Below are 13,853 nucleotides of genomic sequence, written 5' to 3'. Positions count from 1 at the left end.
TTGCGGCTTTCCCTTGTGTTCAAAAAGAAAATTATTTAAGCTAGTGTGCTATCCTATTTACTTTGAGGGGGTAAAGTCGCCTATGCAAGTCCATTAACTTGAGTTTATTTGAATTTTATAAGTTTATTGGACTTAGCATAGAAGAGTGAGCTGAGAGAAGGGTTTTTAGGTTCACCGGTTAAACCGACGTTTAAATGGATCTATACCCATCGGTTTAACCGGTGTTGCTAAAGTTGTGTCTCAACTCAGTCAGTTTCAGGCGTTCAACCGGCGTATGCAAAAGTCAGGACATCGGATCAACCGGCGAACGCAAATACAGATCAGTCCTAGTAATCAACCGGCGATTTGATCAATCAACTGGCGAGTTCTTTTTTAGCAGCATCGGTTCAACCGGCGTCCAAATGCAAATTTGCGGAGTCTCGGGTGAACTGAACCGACGAATTCAACCGGTGTTCAAACCCTACGCATCGGATCGACCGGCGTTAAAGAAAATCGTGGGGCCCACATATCATATATCTATCTTGCCCGCGGATGCCCATCTCACTTCTTTTTGTTTTCCCGACTCGACTCGCCGCCACAGCTCGATCCGCCTCTCCAGCGCCGCCGATCCACGCCGCCAGCACTGTGCGTCGCCGCCGCTCCACACCACCACTGTGCGCCCGTGCTGCGCCGCCGCGCCACGCCGCCCGTGCGTCCTCTGCACCGCCCGCACTCCCTCTGCGACGCGTAACCGCCGTCGCCACGCCGCGCCGCCACCACCTGCGTGACGCCATCGCCACTGCCCATGCGCAGCACCACTCTGAGCAAGCCAAGGCCGCCGAGGAGCAGGCGTCAGGCCGTGCTCGCCCATTCGCGATCAGAGAGCAGCCAGCAACGGGCAGGGGCAGAGGTCGAGGTATGGGCAGTGTCAGAGGTGCTAGGGCCACCAGAGCCACGACCGAGGCAGCAGCAGAGTCAGATCACTCAATTTCAGCTGCAGAGTCAGATGCAGATTTAGAGGAAGAGCAGTCTGAGCAGTCTCAGGGGCAGGGCACACAGGAGTCACCGACTCTCCGACGTTCTAGCCGCACTCGGCAGACGTCCCCAGCAGGAGAGTCTTCTCCGGCGACCGAGCGTCGCACTGGACCGAGGACGCGAGGAGGTCACCAGCCACAGGAGCCTCGCAGGTCCGCAGCAGCAGCAGCAGCAGCCCGTAGAGCCGAGGCCCTAGAGTCCGAGCGCGCAGTGTTCCGTGTGGACACTGTTGTGCGTCTGGAGCCAGGTGTGCTGCTCCAGAACTTGACCAAGGCCAATGCGGCGAAGGTCAAGAGGCTCAGGTGGAGTGTTGGGGAGGAGGACTGGTTCCCCATGACCCATGACAGCAGGGTCGACCGTAGGTTCTGGACACTACTTCAGTCCAGCTTCTACGAGACCTACCAGAGGCGGGGCCACAGGATCTTCCCGCACAGAGTGCTTGACTGGGTGTCACTGAGGACAACCGCGGGGGGAGCAGACGTCAGAGAGCACTTCGCTCACTTCAGAGGCCTGCCCAGGTTACTTCAGATAGAGCAGAACAAATATATTGAGGACTGGGTCAGAGTGTTCTATGCCACAGCTTGGATAGCTCCAGAGCGCAGAGCAGTACACTTCGTGTTTGGAGGCCAGGTCTTTGGTCCGTCCAGGGCGACTATAGCAGGGATTCTTGGAGTTGACTTGGTCGACGTCTCCCTGCATGAGATGGTATACGGAGATGCAGATCCACCGCGCAGAGCCATGATCGGCGGGATTGCACCTTCTCACGAGGCGATCTCTCAGTGCTTCCGCCAACCGTTCCTAGCTTCGTACGCTAGAGTCCCCAGCCTGCTGACCCCAGAGGCATACGCAGTTCACATGGCCCTCCGGAGGACTCTGTTACCGAGGAGTGGCTACCCTGAGGGGTTCACTGGCCTGCAGCAGCTGCTACTACTTCACATCCTCACTCACGAGCCGTTTGATATAGTTGACTTCATTTTGGCTGAGATCGAGGATGTTATCACTGACGGGATGGGGGTCGTGAGGCAGTTTCCGTATGCTCACTGGATCAGCTATATTTGTTCTATGATCGTGCCAGTTGAGTCACCCGTCAGTGCAGTCTACCATCAGGACGAGGCTCCCCGGTTCCCAGTTTATCGTCCGACAGCTCCCCAAGACCGGAGGAGAGGTAGACAGACAGAGAGAGCTGCCATGGCACAGTTGTCGCCTGAGGCACAGGCCCGAGTGGCACAGGAGGATGAGGCACTGCTAGCTGCCGAGGCCCAGCTTCCCGGAGGAGATGATGATATACACTGGTCTGAGCTTGAGTTAGACTCCTCCGAGGACGTCGAGTACTTTCCTGCAGCAGCCCCAGCTAGTCACGACCATGAGGCAGGGGGGTCTAGAGAGACAGCTCCAGAGTCACCAGCACCTGCCACTGTCACAGAGCCCAGGTGACTCAGCCGTCCGAGCTCACCTCTCTTCTTCAGCAGCTTGTTACTCAGCAGAGAGAGGATCGGATCGCTCAAGAGGAGGCCAAGAGAGCCCATGAGGCTCAGCTTGCAGCGATACAGAGGGAGGCCACCCGAGAGCGTGCTGCAGCGGAGGAGTGGTTTGTCGGGCTTATTGATCGAGTATCACAGAGGACAGACACTCAGTTCCAGCAGATGCAGCAGGGCATGATGGCGATGTTCGGGATGATTACTTAGCTTTACACTCACACCGGACTTGCCCCGCAGCAGCCAGGACAGCCAGGCCTTTAGGGTGTTGGAGCACCTCAGCTTGCAGTCACTCCAGCTCCAGCTACCTCAGCGACACCGGAGACCACGTTCTCGATGTTCGCACTCCTTGGGTCTGTCGGTCGTCCGCTCTTCTCACCACTGCCAGCGACTACACTCTTTCAGGACTCACCGTCGGCAGTGCAGTCAGTCGCCCTCCCCGTCGTACCACAGACACTACTTTCAGGGGGAGGAGGAGAGGGGTGTCTACTTCAGCAGTCGACACAGCCGGCAGCTTCAGCACTTACTACTTCAGATGTTGACACATCTTCTGCTGAGCCGATTACCACTTCTATGGACCCTCTTCCAGGTAGTGCCAGCACGAGAGCCTCGACGACAGCTACACCCCCCGTCCGTCACCGAGGGTTCACCGTCCGACGACGACGACGATGATGACTCGGACCGCTTCCTTGCCGTACCGCGACAGCCGGACCAGTAGCTCGCCTTTTTGGTGCTTTGACACCAAAGGGGGAGAGAGCCAGGGGAGTTGGAGTCAGGGGGAGGGTAGAGTTAGAGAGAGCTCGTAGTTATCAGGACCTTGATGTTTTTACATCTCATTTGATGTTAATTCATGGATATGTACATTTGACGCTTGAGTATGCTGTGGTTTGAGACATATCTACAGATTTCGTTTGAGCCGTTGAGCTCCTTGGTTCTTTTTCGAGTTTGCTTGTGTTTATCCTGTTTTATCTTTCTCGCTCTCTCGTTATTTATGTTTGTATTGTCATCAATCACCAGAAAGGGGGAGATTGTAAGCATCTAGGCCCTCAAGGTATGTTTCGGTGATTAATGACAACCATTATTGTGACTAATGAGTTTGTGCAGCTTAATAGATCATTATCGCTCATTTGCTCATATGTCAAAAGAGGCCCCTCAATTTCATTATTCAAAAAGACGATCTCGGTATTCAACTCATATATATGTCAAGACTAAGGATCTTTCTAGTCCTAAGTGTCATAAGGTTGAGAAGGACACTTAGGTTAGTATAGGTTTTATAGTTTTGTAGTGATCGCACTATTAAGAGGGGTTAAGGCCAAATAACTTGAGCATGGACATGGTCAATCAAAAATGGATGCACACTATGGTCACTCAGGTTCCTAGAAGTTCAAATAAGTGGTTTTCAACTTATATCTCAAGAATATTTGGATTTCATTTAAGACTCAAATCAGAAAAGGCAAAATCAGAAAAAGTCTTTAACACCGGTTTAACCGACGCTTTCATTTTTCTATACGTCGGTTAAACGATGTCAGCAGAGTCTGGACAAGTCAATACACCGGTTAAACCGACGTGTTTGAATTTAACGTCGGTGCATTAGTCCAGAGTTGGTTTTTCCAGGGTGTTTCAAGGTTCTATACACCGGTTAAACCGACGCTGTTTGAATTGATACGTCGGTGCAATTGACCAGTGAGATGGTTTTTCCAGGGATTTCTGAAGTTGTACTCACCGGTTAAACCGACGATGGTTTTGAGTTAACGTCGGTGCAGTTGTCCAGAGACTTGGTTTTTCAGTTGATCAGTGGACAACTACACTCACCGGTTAAACCGATGATACATCAGTTAATCTGCCCAAGTTGTAAAGGCTAGTTTTCAGAAGGGGCAGTTTACATTCATCGGTTAAACCGATGCTGGCTATTGGAGGATCGTCGGATTAACCGGCGCTACGCAGTTTTCTGGCAGCTTTTCTCCAACGGCTCTATTCGTGTGAGCTGCCTATATATACCCCTCCAATGGGTCATTTTGCACTCTCTTAACATCAGGCTACATTCATACACTCATACATTGTTGAGAGCCACCTTGAGCTTCATCTTCCACACATTTGTTCATTCAATCAATCAAGAAGCAAGACTAAGGACTTGAGTAGAGAGAAGCTTGTGTGCATCCGTTCTTGGTGATCGGTTCTTGCTCAAGTGAAGGCCCTAGCTTGTTACTCTTGGTGATTGGCAGCACCTAGGCAATCTTGGTGATTGAAGGTGTTTCTTCCGGAGCTTGCCAACGATTGTGGGAGCCCGAAGAAGTTTGTACGTGGCTTGAGCTCCACCACGCCGGGATGGTGAACGGAGACTCTTAGTGAGCGCCCTCGTCTCGGTGACTTGGGAGGTGACAAGACTCTTAGTGAGTGTCACAACGTGGATTAGGGGTGTGTGCCAACACATCGACACCACGGGAAAAAATCCGGTTGTCTCTTGCCCAATCTTTACTTTCAAGCACTTACTTTCATGCAATTATTCATGTGCTTGACCTTAAGCTTAGATCTACCTTGCTTAGTTTCTTATCTAGTTGTATCCTTGTAAGCTTGTGTAGTTTGTCTAGCTAACCGGTTGGTGAATTGAGCCTTACTAGTTTGGCATAGGTTAAGGTTGCTTTACCTTGTTTTAGAAATTTGAAAAAGGCCCAATTCACCCCCTCTTGGTCCATCGATCCTTACAAGTGCGCGCCCCCTCTCTGCGACGGCGCAGCGAAACGGCCGCGTTGACCCTGCTGCCTGCACCGCCCGCGTCACTCGACCGCGATGCTTTGCCTTTAACGCCTTTTGACCGCCAACCGCGCCCGCTCCGCCTCTCTGCTTTCCACCCCGCGCGCTGGTGCCGCCTGCCGCGCTCGCGTCAGCCGCGCCTTCCCCACTCCGCGACAACACGCAAAGGAGGCCGCCATGCACCTTTACCTCACCTTGCTTTTGACCATCGCGCGCGAGCCCTGGCACCGAGCGCCGTGATGCCGCCGCGTGTCCATGCCGCGGCACCCATCCCATCCGAGCCCTCGGCATCCAGGCCTCGACACGCCCTCAAACCCTAGCCGCTCCACCTATAAAACCCGCCGCTGCCACCACGGGAACCCCAGCCCCTCTTTTCCCTGGCCGCCACCACCAGCCACAAGAACAGAGGAAGGAAGAGAGGGAGAAGGAAAGAAGAAGGGAGAAGAAGGAGAGGAAGAGAAGGAGAAGGAGCGCCGCCGCTGCTAGACCAGCGCCGCCACCGATGCCAGGCCGACGCGACGAGGAGGAGGATGCCTGCTGCAGGACACCGTCAAGCCGGCGCCCCGTATGACGACCTCGACGAACCCGCTCGGCACGGCATGGCCTCGCCTCCTCGCTGCTCCGACACACCACCGTGTCGCGCAGTCGCCCTCGACCTGACCTGGTAGGCCGCCATCCTATCCCTGGCCTTGTTCTGCGCCACCGCCGTCGCGCCTTGGCTACGCCCACGCCGCGACGTCGCGGTCACGCTACACATGCATGCGCACCCGCCTTGGCCGAAAGGCCATGCTAGCCTCGCCACGCGCACACGGCCACCGAGCCCCCTTCTGAGGTGCATCACCGTGCACCCGTGGGCACCATAGCCCACACACGCACACCCCACGCGTGCCACGGCCCGTACAGCCTTGCCCCAGCTCCACTAGACCAGCCTGCGTCGCGTCGCCATCGCGACGTCGTGCGCGCGAACACCTGGACACCGCTCGCCGTGGCCATGTCCGACTCGCACACATGCCACGCTAGCCAACACCGGACCCTTCTAACCCTTGCACCCACGGCCCTGCGTTCCGCCCTGTGCACACCGTGCCTCGCCGTGCGTCGCGTGACGTGTTTGCGCCTTGGGCTTTGCCGCCCCCAAACCTGGCCCTGTGTCGCCGCCGCCTTGACCTCGCCCCGGCCGTCGCTGCTGTAGCCACGCGCCCGCCTCCATCTCGCCGCCGTCGTGGTCAAGGACCACGCTTTTGGCCTCGACGCACCCTGACCGAACCGCCGCTGCGGGTCTGGAGTGCCAGAACCCTGCGCGCGTGCCCACACCCGAGCCAGCTACAAGACCAAACCATCTCACCACCCTGCCTCTGCTTGCTTCCGCCCTCGTCCTCATGTCGCCGCGCCGACCGTCACCGCCCGGAGGAGGAGCCTCGTAAAGCTAATCCAGCCGCCACCGCCACACCTGGCCGCTCCGCCACACGCACAAGGCCCGGCACGAACCCGCCGTGAACCTGAGGACCCAGACCCCGCGCGCGCCATCCCGAACCTCGACTTCGCCATGGGACGCGGGACTGCTTCGCCGTCTCTACCCCACCTCGCCAATGACCCGAAGCCGCTTCGTCACTGCCACGGAAGCCCAGCGGGCCTGGCCGCCGCGGGAGGAAGTAGAGGAGGCAAAGAAGAAGGAGAAGAAGGAAAGAAAGAAGAAGATGGGCCTCTTTCGGCCTAACCAGCCAAGCCCAAGCCGGCCCTTTTTCGCCCGAGCCGGCCTTTCCCCGAGCCGCAGGCCAAGCCGGCATGTGAGCCGTCACTTTAGCCGATCCGTTAAGACCGAGCAGAGCCTTGTTGGGCCTTCAGTTCACTTCCGGCCTGTGACGGAACCGCCAAATTAAAACTCGAAATTAAGCGTAATGGTCGTCATTTGAACACATCAGGCGCATTAGCTTAATGGTTTAATTTGACGGTCCTTTCTCAACCCACAGCTCGATCGAAACAACACCAGTAGTCCCACACGAAGGCGGGCACAGATGGTACAAACATGACGAATACTTGAAAATACACAACACAACATAAGATAGTACATAACGTTTTACAAACCTAGTTCAAATACAATAGTTTTCCAAATCGAGTTCAAATATACACTAGCTTACATACTTTACAAGTTTTACAATAGATGTAACCAAAGTTCGATAAGAAAGGACCTACACTTTACTAACTACTCTAGTTCAGATTCTGTTCAACCGGTCAGACCGGTTCTCTCAACCGGTCAGACCGGTTACCCATGACTTGCCCAAGACCACCGGTTAGACCGGTACCTCCTACCGGTCAGACCGGTCCAAGCAAAACAGATGGGTTGCACACTCTGCCCTCAAGTGTGCAACCCGCCGCCTTCCTATCCTACTGGTCTCGATCCACCACTTCACACCCCTCTGCATCTCGGCGGATGAACTTGGCACAGCAGGGGCAGAAGTGGGTGTACTTAGCCCACATACCTAGACATGCAAAGCATTTGGCTAGTGGTTTATTTTGCAAAAAAAACAACTAAAGTAATTCCTTAATTTCAACTTTTAACTCCATATTCTATATGTTTAAACCATCAACTAGTAATTGCATCTTCTAAGCAACCATAGCAAACATTGAATATTAATTCAGGATAAACAATTCCAACCATCACTTATATTCCATAAAGCATTACTACGATGCGGTGCTGCGATCAAGGTGCTCATATCCGAGAGCAACTGATGGCGAATCGATTCGCTTTAACCTTGCAAGGTGGACCAAACCAACACGGCACGCAAAAGCCCCGTCGGACCCTACGAGCCAACCCTTCCCCTCCCCGCCTCGAACTACAGAACCGCCCCACCTACATATAGTCAGCCGAGCTCAACGAGAGACCACCAAAAGTAAATACATGCATCCCCAATTCTCCGCGACTACTCGACTCACCCTAAGGGGTGGTGATGAAGTTCTGTACTTTCAAAGCAGGGCAGTACTAGGCTTACCGGTTTCGACTACCTCCTACTCTCGGCATGTGGCTAGTACAATTCAAACTCAATCACAGAGCCAGACAACGAACGGTCCTTAACCGATACAGACGGGGCTAGCCTTTCCCCACTCGGTCTCCATTTTCTTTTCCTTCTCCAACCTATTCCAATATTCCATATACTCAAAATAACGAGATATCCGATATCTCGCGAGTGACCAGAAATCACTCGACTTCTACTGAGATATTATTAAGCATAGCATTTCTATCGTCCTATACATACTAGTATAACTCCAGGGAACCTAGGGATCATGCAACTAGAGTTCCACACAATTCCTAAACCTAATGCACAAGTAATAGAAACATGTATAGGTGTCATAAATTTGAAATAATAGGGCATGCACCGGGGCTTGCCTTCGGGCTGCTGCTCAGAGCTAGGGTCAACTGGGCCTTGGGCCGAGTCCTTGTGAACCTCCTGCTTGGCTTGCTCCGGCTGCTCCTGGGGCTCCGCAATCACCTCGTACACAACCTCCTCTACAGCGGCTGCTACACGTATGCATATGATATGAGAAATGCAATTATGACTTGTAATGATAAATTAGTCCTTGAACGAGTATAAGTACTAATAATCTACATAAAAATACACCCATACTAGTTGACAACATTTCCAGAGATCCGGAATATCCGGACCACTATCCGGAGTGTCCGGACCCCTAAGTCCGGAGTTTCCGGGCCTATACCTGGAGTTTTCCCCGGAGTGTCCCAAACCCGGAGTATCCGGGCTTATACCCGGAGTTTCGCCCGGAATGTTCCAAACTAGGAGTATCCGGGCTTATACCCGGAGTATCCGGGCCCCAACCGGTCAGACCATACCGGTCACAACTTTCTGCCCAGCCCGAGCTAGGGCATCGCCCAAACGATGATGGGATCCGCTTAACTGATGCAAAAAGAGATTATTGACCCAGGGAAACCCTTCTAAACATCCCAAAAGATGGATTGAACTAGTACAAGCTAGAGTACCTTAATCAAGCCTTGCTTGCACGAAGGACTTGAAAACGAAGTCTCCCCAGGGAGGAACACATGGAGAGGAAGGTTCCCCTCGCCGGTTGGAAGCTTCTATGGCTTTGGCGTCGAGTTGGGATGGGGGATTTGGAGGTTAGGGCTTGGGGAAGAGGTAGGGCAAGGTGAGGGAGTGAGAGGAAGAGAGGAAATGGGGAGGGAGTGAAAGTGAGCTGCTGAGAGAGAGAGAGAGAGAGAGAGAGAGAAATAGAGTGTTTATTATATTTGTGGGACCCAGATGACCAAATTAGGGGAAATAGAAACTTCACATCCGGAGTATCCGGGCCAATGGCCGGAGTATCCGAGCAGGGTGTTACAATCCTTCCCCTTAAAAGAAAACTCGTCCCGAGATTTAGATTGAAGATGCCAAATTGAAAAGAAGTCGGAAATTTATATACCTTGGTATGTTTGGAGTATCTCAGGACATTTGGCCCGAATAAATTCCTCCGTTTCCCAAGTAGCTTCTCGCTCGGAGTGGTTACTCCACTGAACCTTATAGAAATGGCTGATTTGATTGCGAGTGACCCGAGTCTTGTGATCCACAATTTTGATTGGATGCTCTGGATAAACAAGATCAGGCTCTAGTTGCAACTTCTCCATATCAACGACTTTGGTGGGAACACGGAGGCACTTCCTGAGCTGAGAGACATGGAATATATTGTGAACCACTGTCAATTAGACAGGAAGTTCCAAGCGATATGCTACCGGCCCACATCGCTCAATAATAGGAAAATGCCCAACAAAGCGAGGGGCAAGTTTTCCCTTCACACCAAACCGTATGACCCCTTTCATTGGAGATACCCGCAAATAGACATGATCTCCCACTTGGAACGAGATCGATTGACGTTTCTTATCCGCGTAGCTCTTTTGTCGGGATTGTGCAATCTCCAATTTTTTCCGAATAACCTGAACTTGTTCTTCAGCCTCACCAATGATATCAGGTCCAAAGAAATTTCTTTCACCGGCTTCTGACCAGTTTAATGGGGCTCTACACCTTCACCCGTATAATGCCTCAAAAGGAACCATTCTGATGCTCTCCTGATAGCTATTGTTATAAGCGAACTCGGCTAAGGGCAGACATTCAACCCATTTTTGACTGTATATGAGTGCACACGCTCTGAGCATATCCTCCAGAATTTGATTGATTCTTTCTGTCTGACCATCTGTCTGAGGATGATAGGCTAAACCGCGGATCAGTCGAGTACCCAAGGCGGCATGAAATTGTTCCCAGAACCGTGCAATGAATTGTGCGCCATGATCCGAAATAATTGTCTTGGGTACCCCATGTAAACTCATTATACGACTGATATACAACTCAGCATAGTGTTGTGCTCTATATATGGTCTTCACAGGAAGAAAATGAGCTGACTTCGTAAGGCGGTCCACAATAACCTAAATAGAGTCATAACCTTTTGAAGTCTTAGGGAGTCCCACAATGAAGTCCATACTAATATCTTCCCACTTCCACGATGGTATACTTAGAGGCTGCAAGAGACTGGCTGGTCTCAAGTGGCTCGCCTTCACCCTTTTGCAAATATCACACTCTGATACATACTTGGTAACTTCCCGCTTCATCCTCGTCCACCAAAAATGTTGTTTCAGATCTTGATACATTTTATTGCTGCCCGGGTGAATAGAATATCGAGAAAGATGAGCCTCATCAAGAATTTGTTTCCGAAGCTCAAAGTCCTTAGGCACCACCATTCGATCTTTAAACCAAAGAATCCCCTCACTATCTTGATGAAAACATTGAACCTGAGGATCACTCTCACCGAGCCGTTGTCTGATCTTATCCATGCCCACATCATTTTTCTGAGCAGCAACAATTTGATCCCGAAGTGTTGGAGTAAGGGTAACGTTGGTGAGTGTACCCTCAACCACAATGGCCAGATTCAATTTTTTCATTTCTTGACATAGGGTTGCATGCATGGGAGTTGCTGAGGTGCAGTTGCACTTTGCCATACGGCTCAACGCATCAGCAACGACATTAGCCTTTCCTGGGTGATAATGAATCTCTAGGTCATAATCCTTTATTAACTCCAACCATCACCTCTGGCGCAAATTTAGCTCGCTCTGGGTGAAGATATACTTGAGACCCTTATGGTCTGAGTATATATGAATAGGGTTGCCCAGAAGATAATGGCGCTAGATTTTTAATGCATGCACCACTGCTTCCAATTCCAGATCATGCGTGGCATAATTCTCCTCATGCCGCCTGAGGGCTCTGGAAGCATAATCAATTACCCTCTGGTCTTGCATGAGTACATAGCCGAGGCCCATACCTGTTACATTTAATACATATCAAGGGCCGAATAATAGCCGGCTGGATTAAACAGGGGTGAGGACACAGTGGGGACTCGTACCTGATGCATCACAATATACATCAAAGGGACGAGTAATATCCGGCTGAGCCAGGACAGGGGCAGACGTCAGAAGCTTTCTCAGGGTCTGAAAAGCCTGCTCACATTTGTCATCCCAATTAAATCTCACCCCTTTCTTGAGTAATTCAGTCATGGGTCTAGCAATTTTTGAAAAGTTCGGTACAAATCGGTGATAATAACCTGCTAGCCCAAGGAAACTCCGGATCTTTGAAACAGACTCCGGAGTCTTCCAATTCAATACATCTTGAATCTTGCTGGTGTCCACAGAAATACCCGCCTCAGAGATAATATGGCCCAAAAACTGGACTTCCTTGAGCCAGAAATCACATTTACTGAATTTAGCATACAACTTGTGCTCTCTAAGATGCTGGAGAACAATGCGAAGGTGTTCAGCATGTTCTTCTTCATTCTTGGAATATATAAGGATGTCGTCAATGAAAACCACAACAAACTTATCCAGCTCAGGCATGAATATCGAGTTCACGAGGTACATGAAGTGAGCAGGGGCATTAGTTAGTCCGAAAGACATGACCAGATATTCATAAAGCCCGTATCTGGTAGAAAAGACCGTCTTAGGAATATCTTCAACTCGGATTTTGATCTGATGATAACCTGAGCGGAGATCAATCTTAGAAAATATCTTGGCCCCGAATAGCTGATCAAACAGGATATCAATCTGGGAAAGTGGATACTTATTCTTGATTGTGACGGCATTCAGAAGTCTATAGTCCACACACAACCTGAGGCTTTGATCCTTCTTTTTAACAAAGAGTGCAGGACAGCCCCAAGGTAACGTGCTAGGACGGATATAGCCTTTATCAAGCAGTTTTTGTAATTGCTTCTTTAGCTCTTCTAGCTCATTGGGTGGCATCCGGTAAGGTCTCTTAGATATCGGTGTCGTACCCGGTTGCAATTCAATGTCAAATTCCACATCACGGTCAGGTGGCATGCCTGGAAGATCATCCGGAAAAATATCCGGATATTCACACACCACTGATATATCACCGAGGCTTTTGCCCTCAGTTTGGTGCACAGTAGGAGTCACTGACTTATGGTTCATCAGAGATAATGCCATGGAACCATGAAGAGGAGAGTTTACATGCACCACATATGATGTCGTATCTAGGAGAATCCCATGAAATTTCATCCAATTCATTCCAAGGATAATGTCCACTTTCTGAGTCGGTAACACAATCAGATGAGTGTCAAAGATTTTCCCTTGGAACTTCAAAGGCACTTGCTTAACAGTTTGATTAGTTATTAATTGCCCTCTAGGTGAATGGATATTGTACGGAATCGACATATTTCCTATTTCCAATCCAAGTCTAGTAGCACAATCTTTGCTAATGACCGTGTGAGATGCCCCAGAATCAAATAATACAGTAACGGTTTGATCGTTTATGGAAAACGTACCCGCCATCACTGGAGCTCCCTCTAGAATACCCTCAAGGGTGGTGTAGTGCACACGCCCGGGTTTGAAGTGAGCCGCTTGTTGCTTCTGGTTCTGCTGGCTCGACGGCTGGCCTTGCTTTGGTGGCATTGGGCAGTTACGGGCGAAGTGTCCCGATTGCCCACAGTTGCAATAAGGGAACAAATTGGGGCGCACCCCCGGCTGCTGCACCCAGACCTTCTGCTCATTCTGCTGAGGAGCAGGAGGACTGATGGTCCCCTATGACTTTGTGTACTGAGGTGCCCGATAGCTCCACTGCTGCTGTGGCTGGTGCTGAAAAGGGGCTCGCTGTGGGCCCGACTGCACCAGACGGAACCTCTGAGGGGCACTACTGGAAGATTCCCCTGCCGGTGCCTTTCTCTTCTTCTCCGCCTGGTGAGCTAGATGGGCGTCCTCCTGAATGATAGCCCCGTTGACTAGCTCACTGAAAGTGTCAAATTTGATCATGGCCAGACGATCTTGGAGCTTGCTGCTAAGCCCCTGCCGGAAACACGCCTGTTTCTTTTCATTAGTATCCACGTGATAACCGGCGTACTGAGACAGTGTGTTGAAGGCCTGGGCATACTGCATCACACTGTTATTACCCTGCTTCAGGGCTAAGAACTCCGTGAGTTTTTTTTCTGATCACCCCTGCAGGGATGTGATGCGCCTTGAATGCTTCTCTAAATTGTGCCCAGGTGAACCGGGTACCTTCAGGGAACATGGCCACGTGATTGTCCCACCAGGTATGTGCGGGACCCCTGAGCTGCTGGGTT

The sequence above is a fragment of the Panicum virgatum genome, chromosome 4K (genome assembly GCF_016808335.1).
Source record: "Panicum virgatum strain AP13 chromosome 4K, P.virgatum_v5, whole genome shotgun sequence".
Taxonomy (NCBI): domain Eukaryota; kingdom Viridiplantae; phylum Streptophyta; class Magnoliopsida; order Poales; family Poaceae; genus Panicum; species Panicum virgatum.
The sequence above is the reverse complement of the archived record's forward strand: the minus strand, read 5'-3'. Positions refer to the sequence as shown.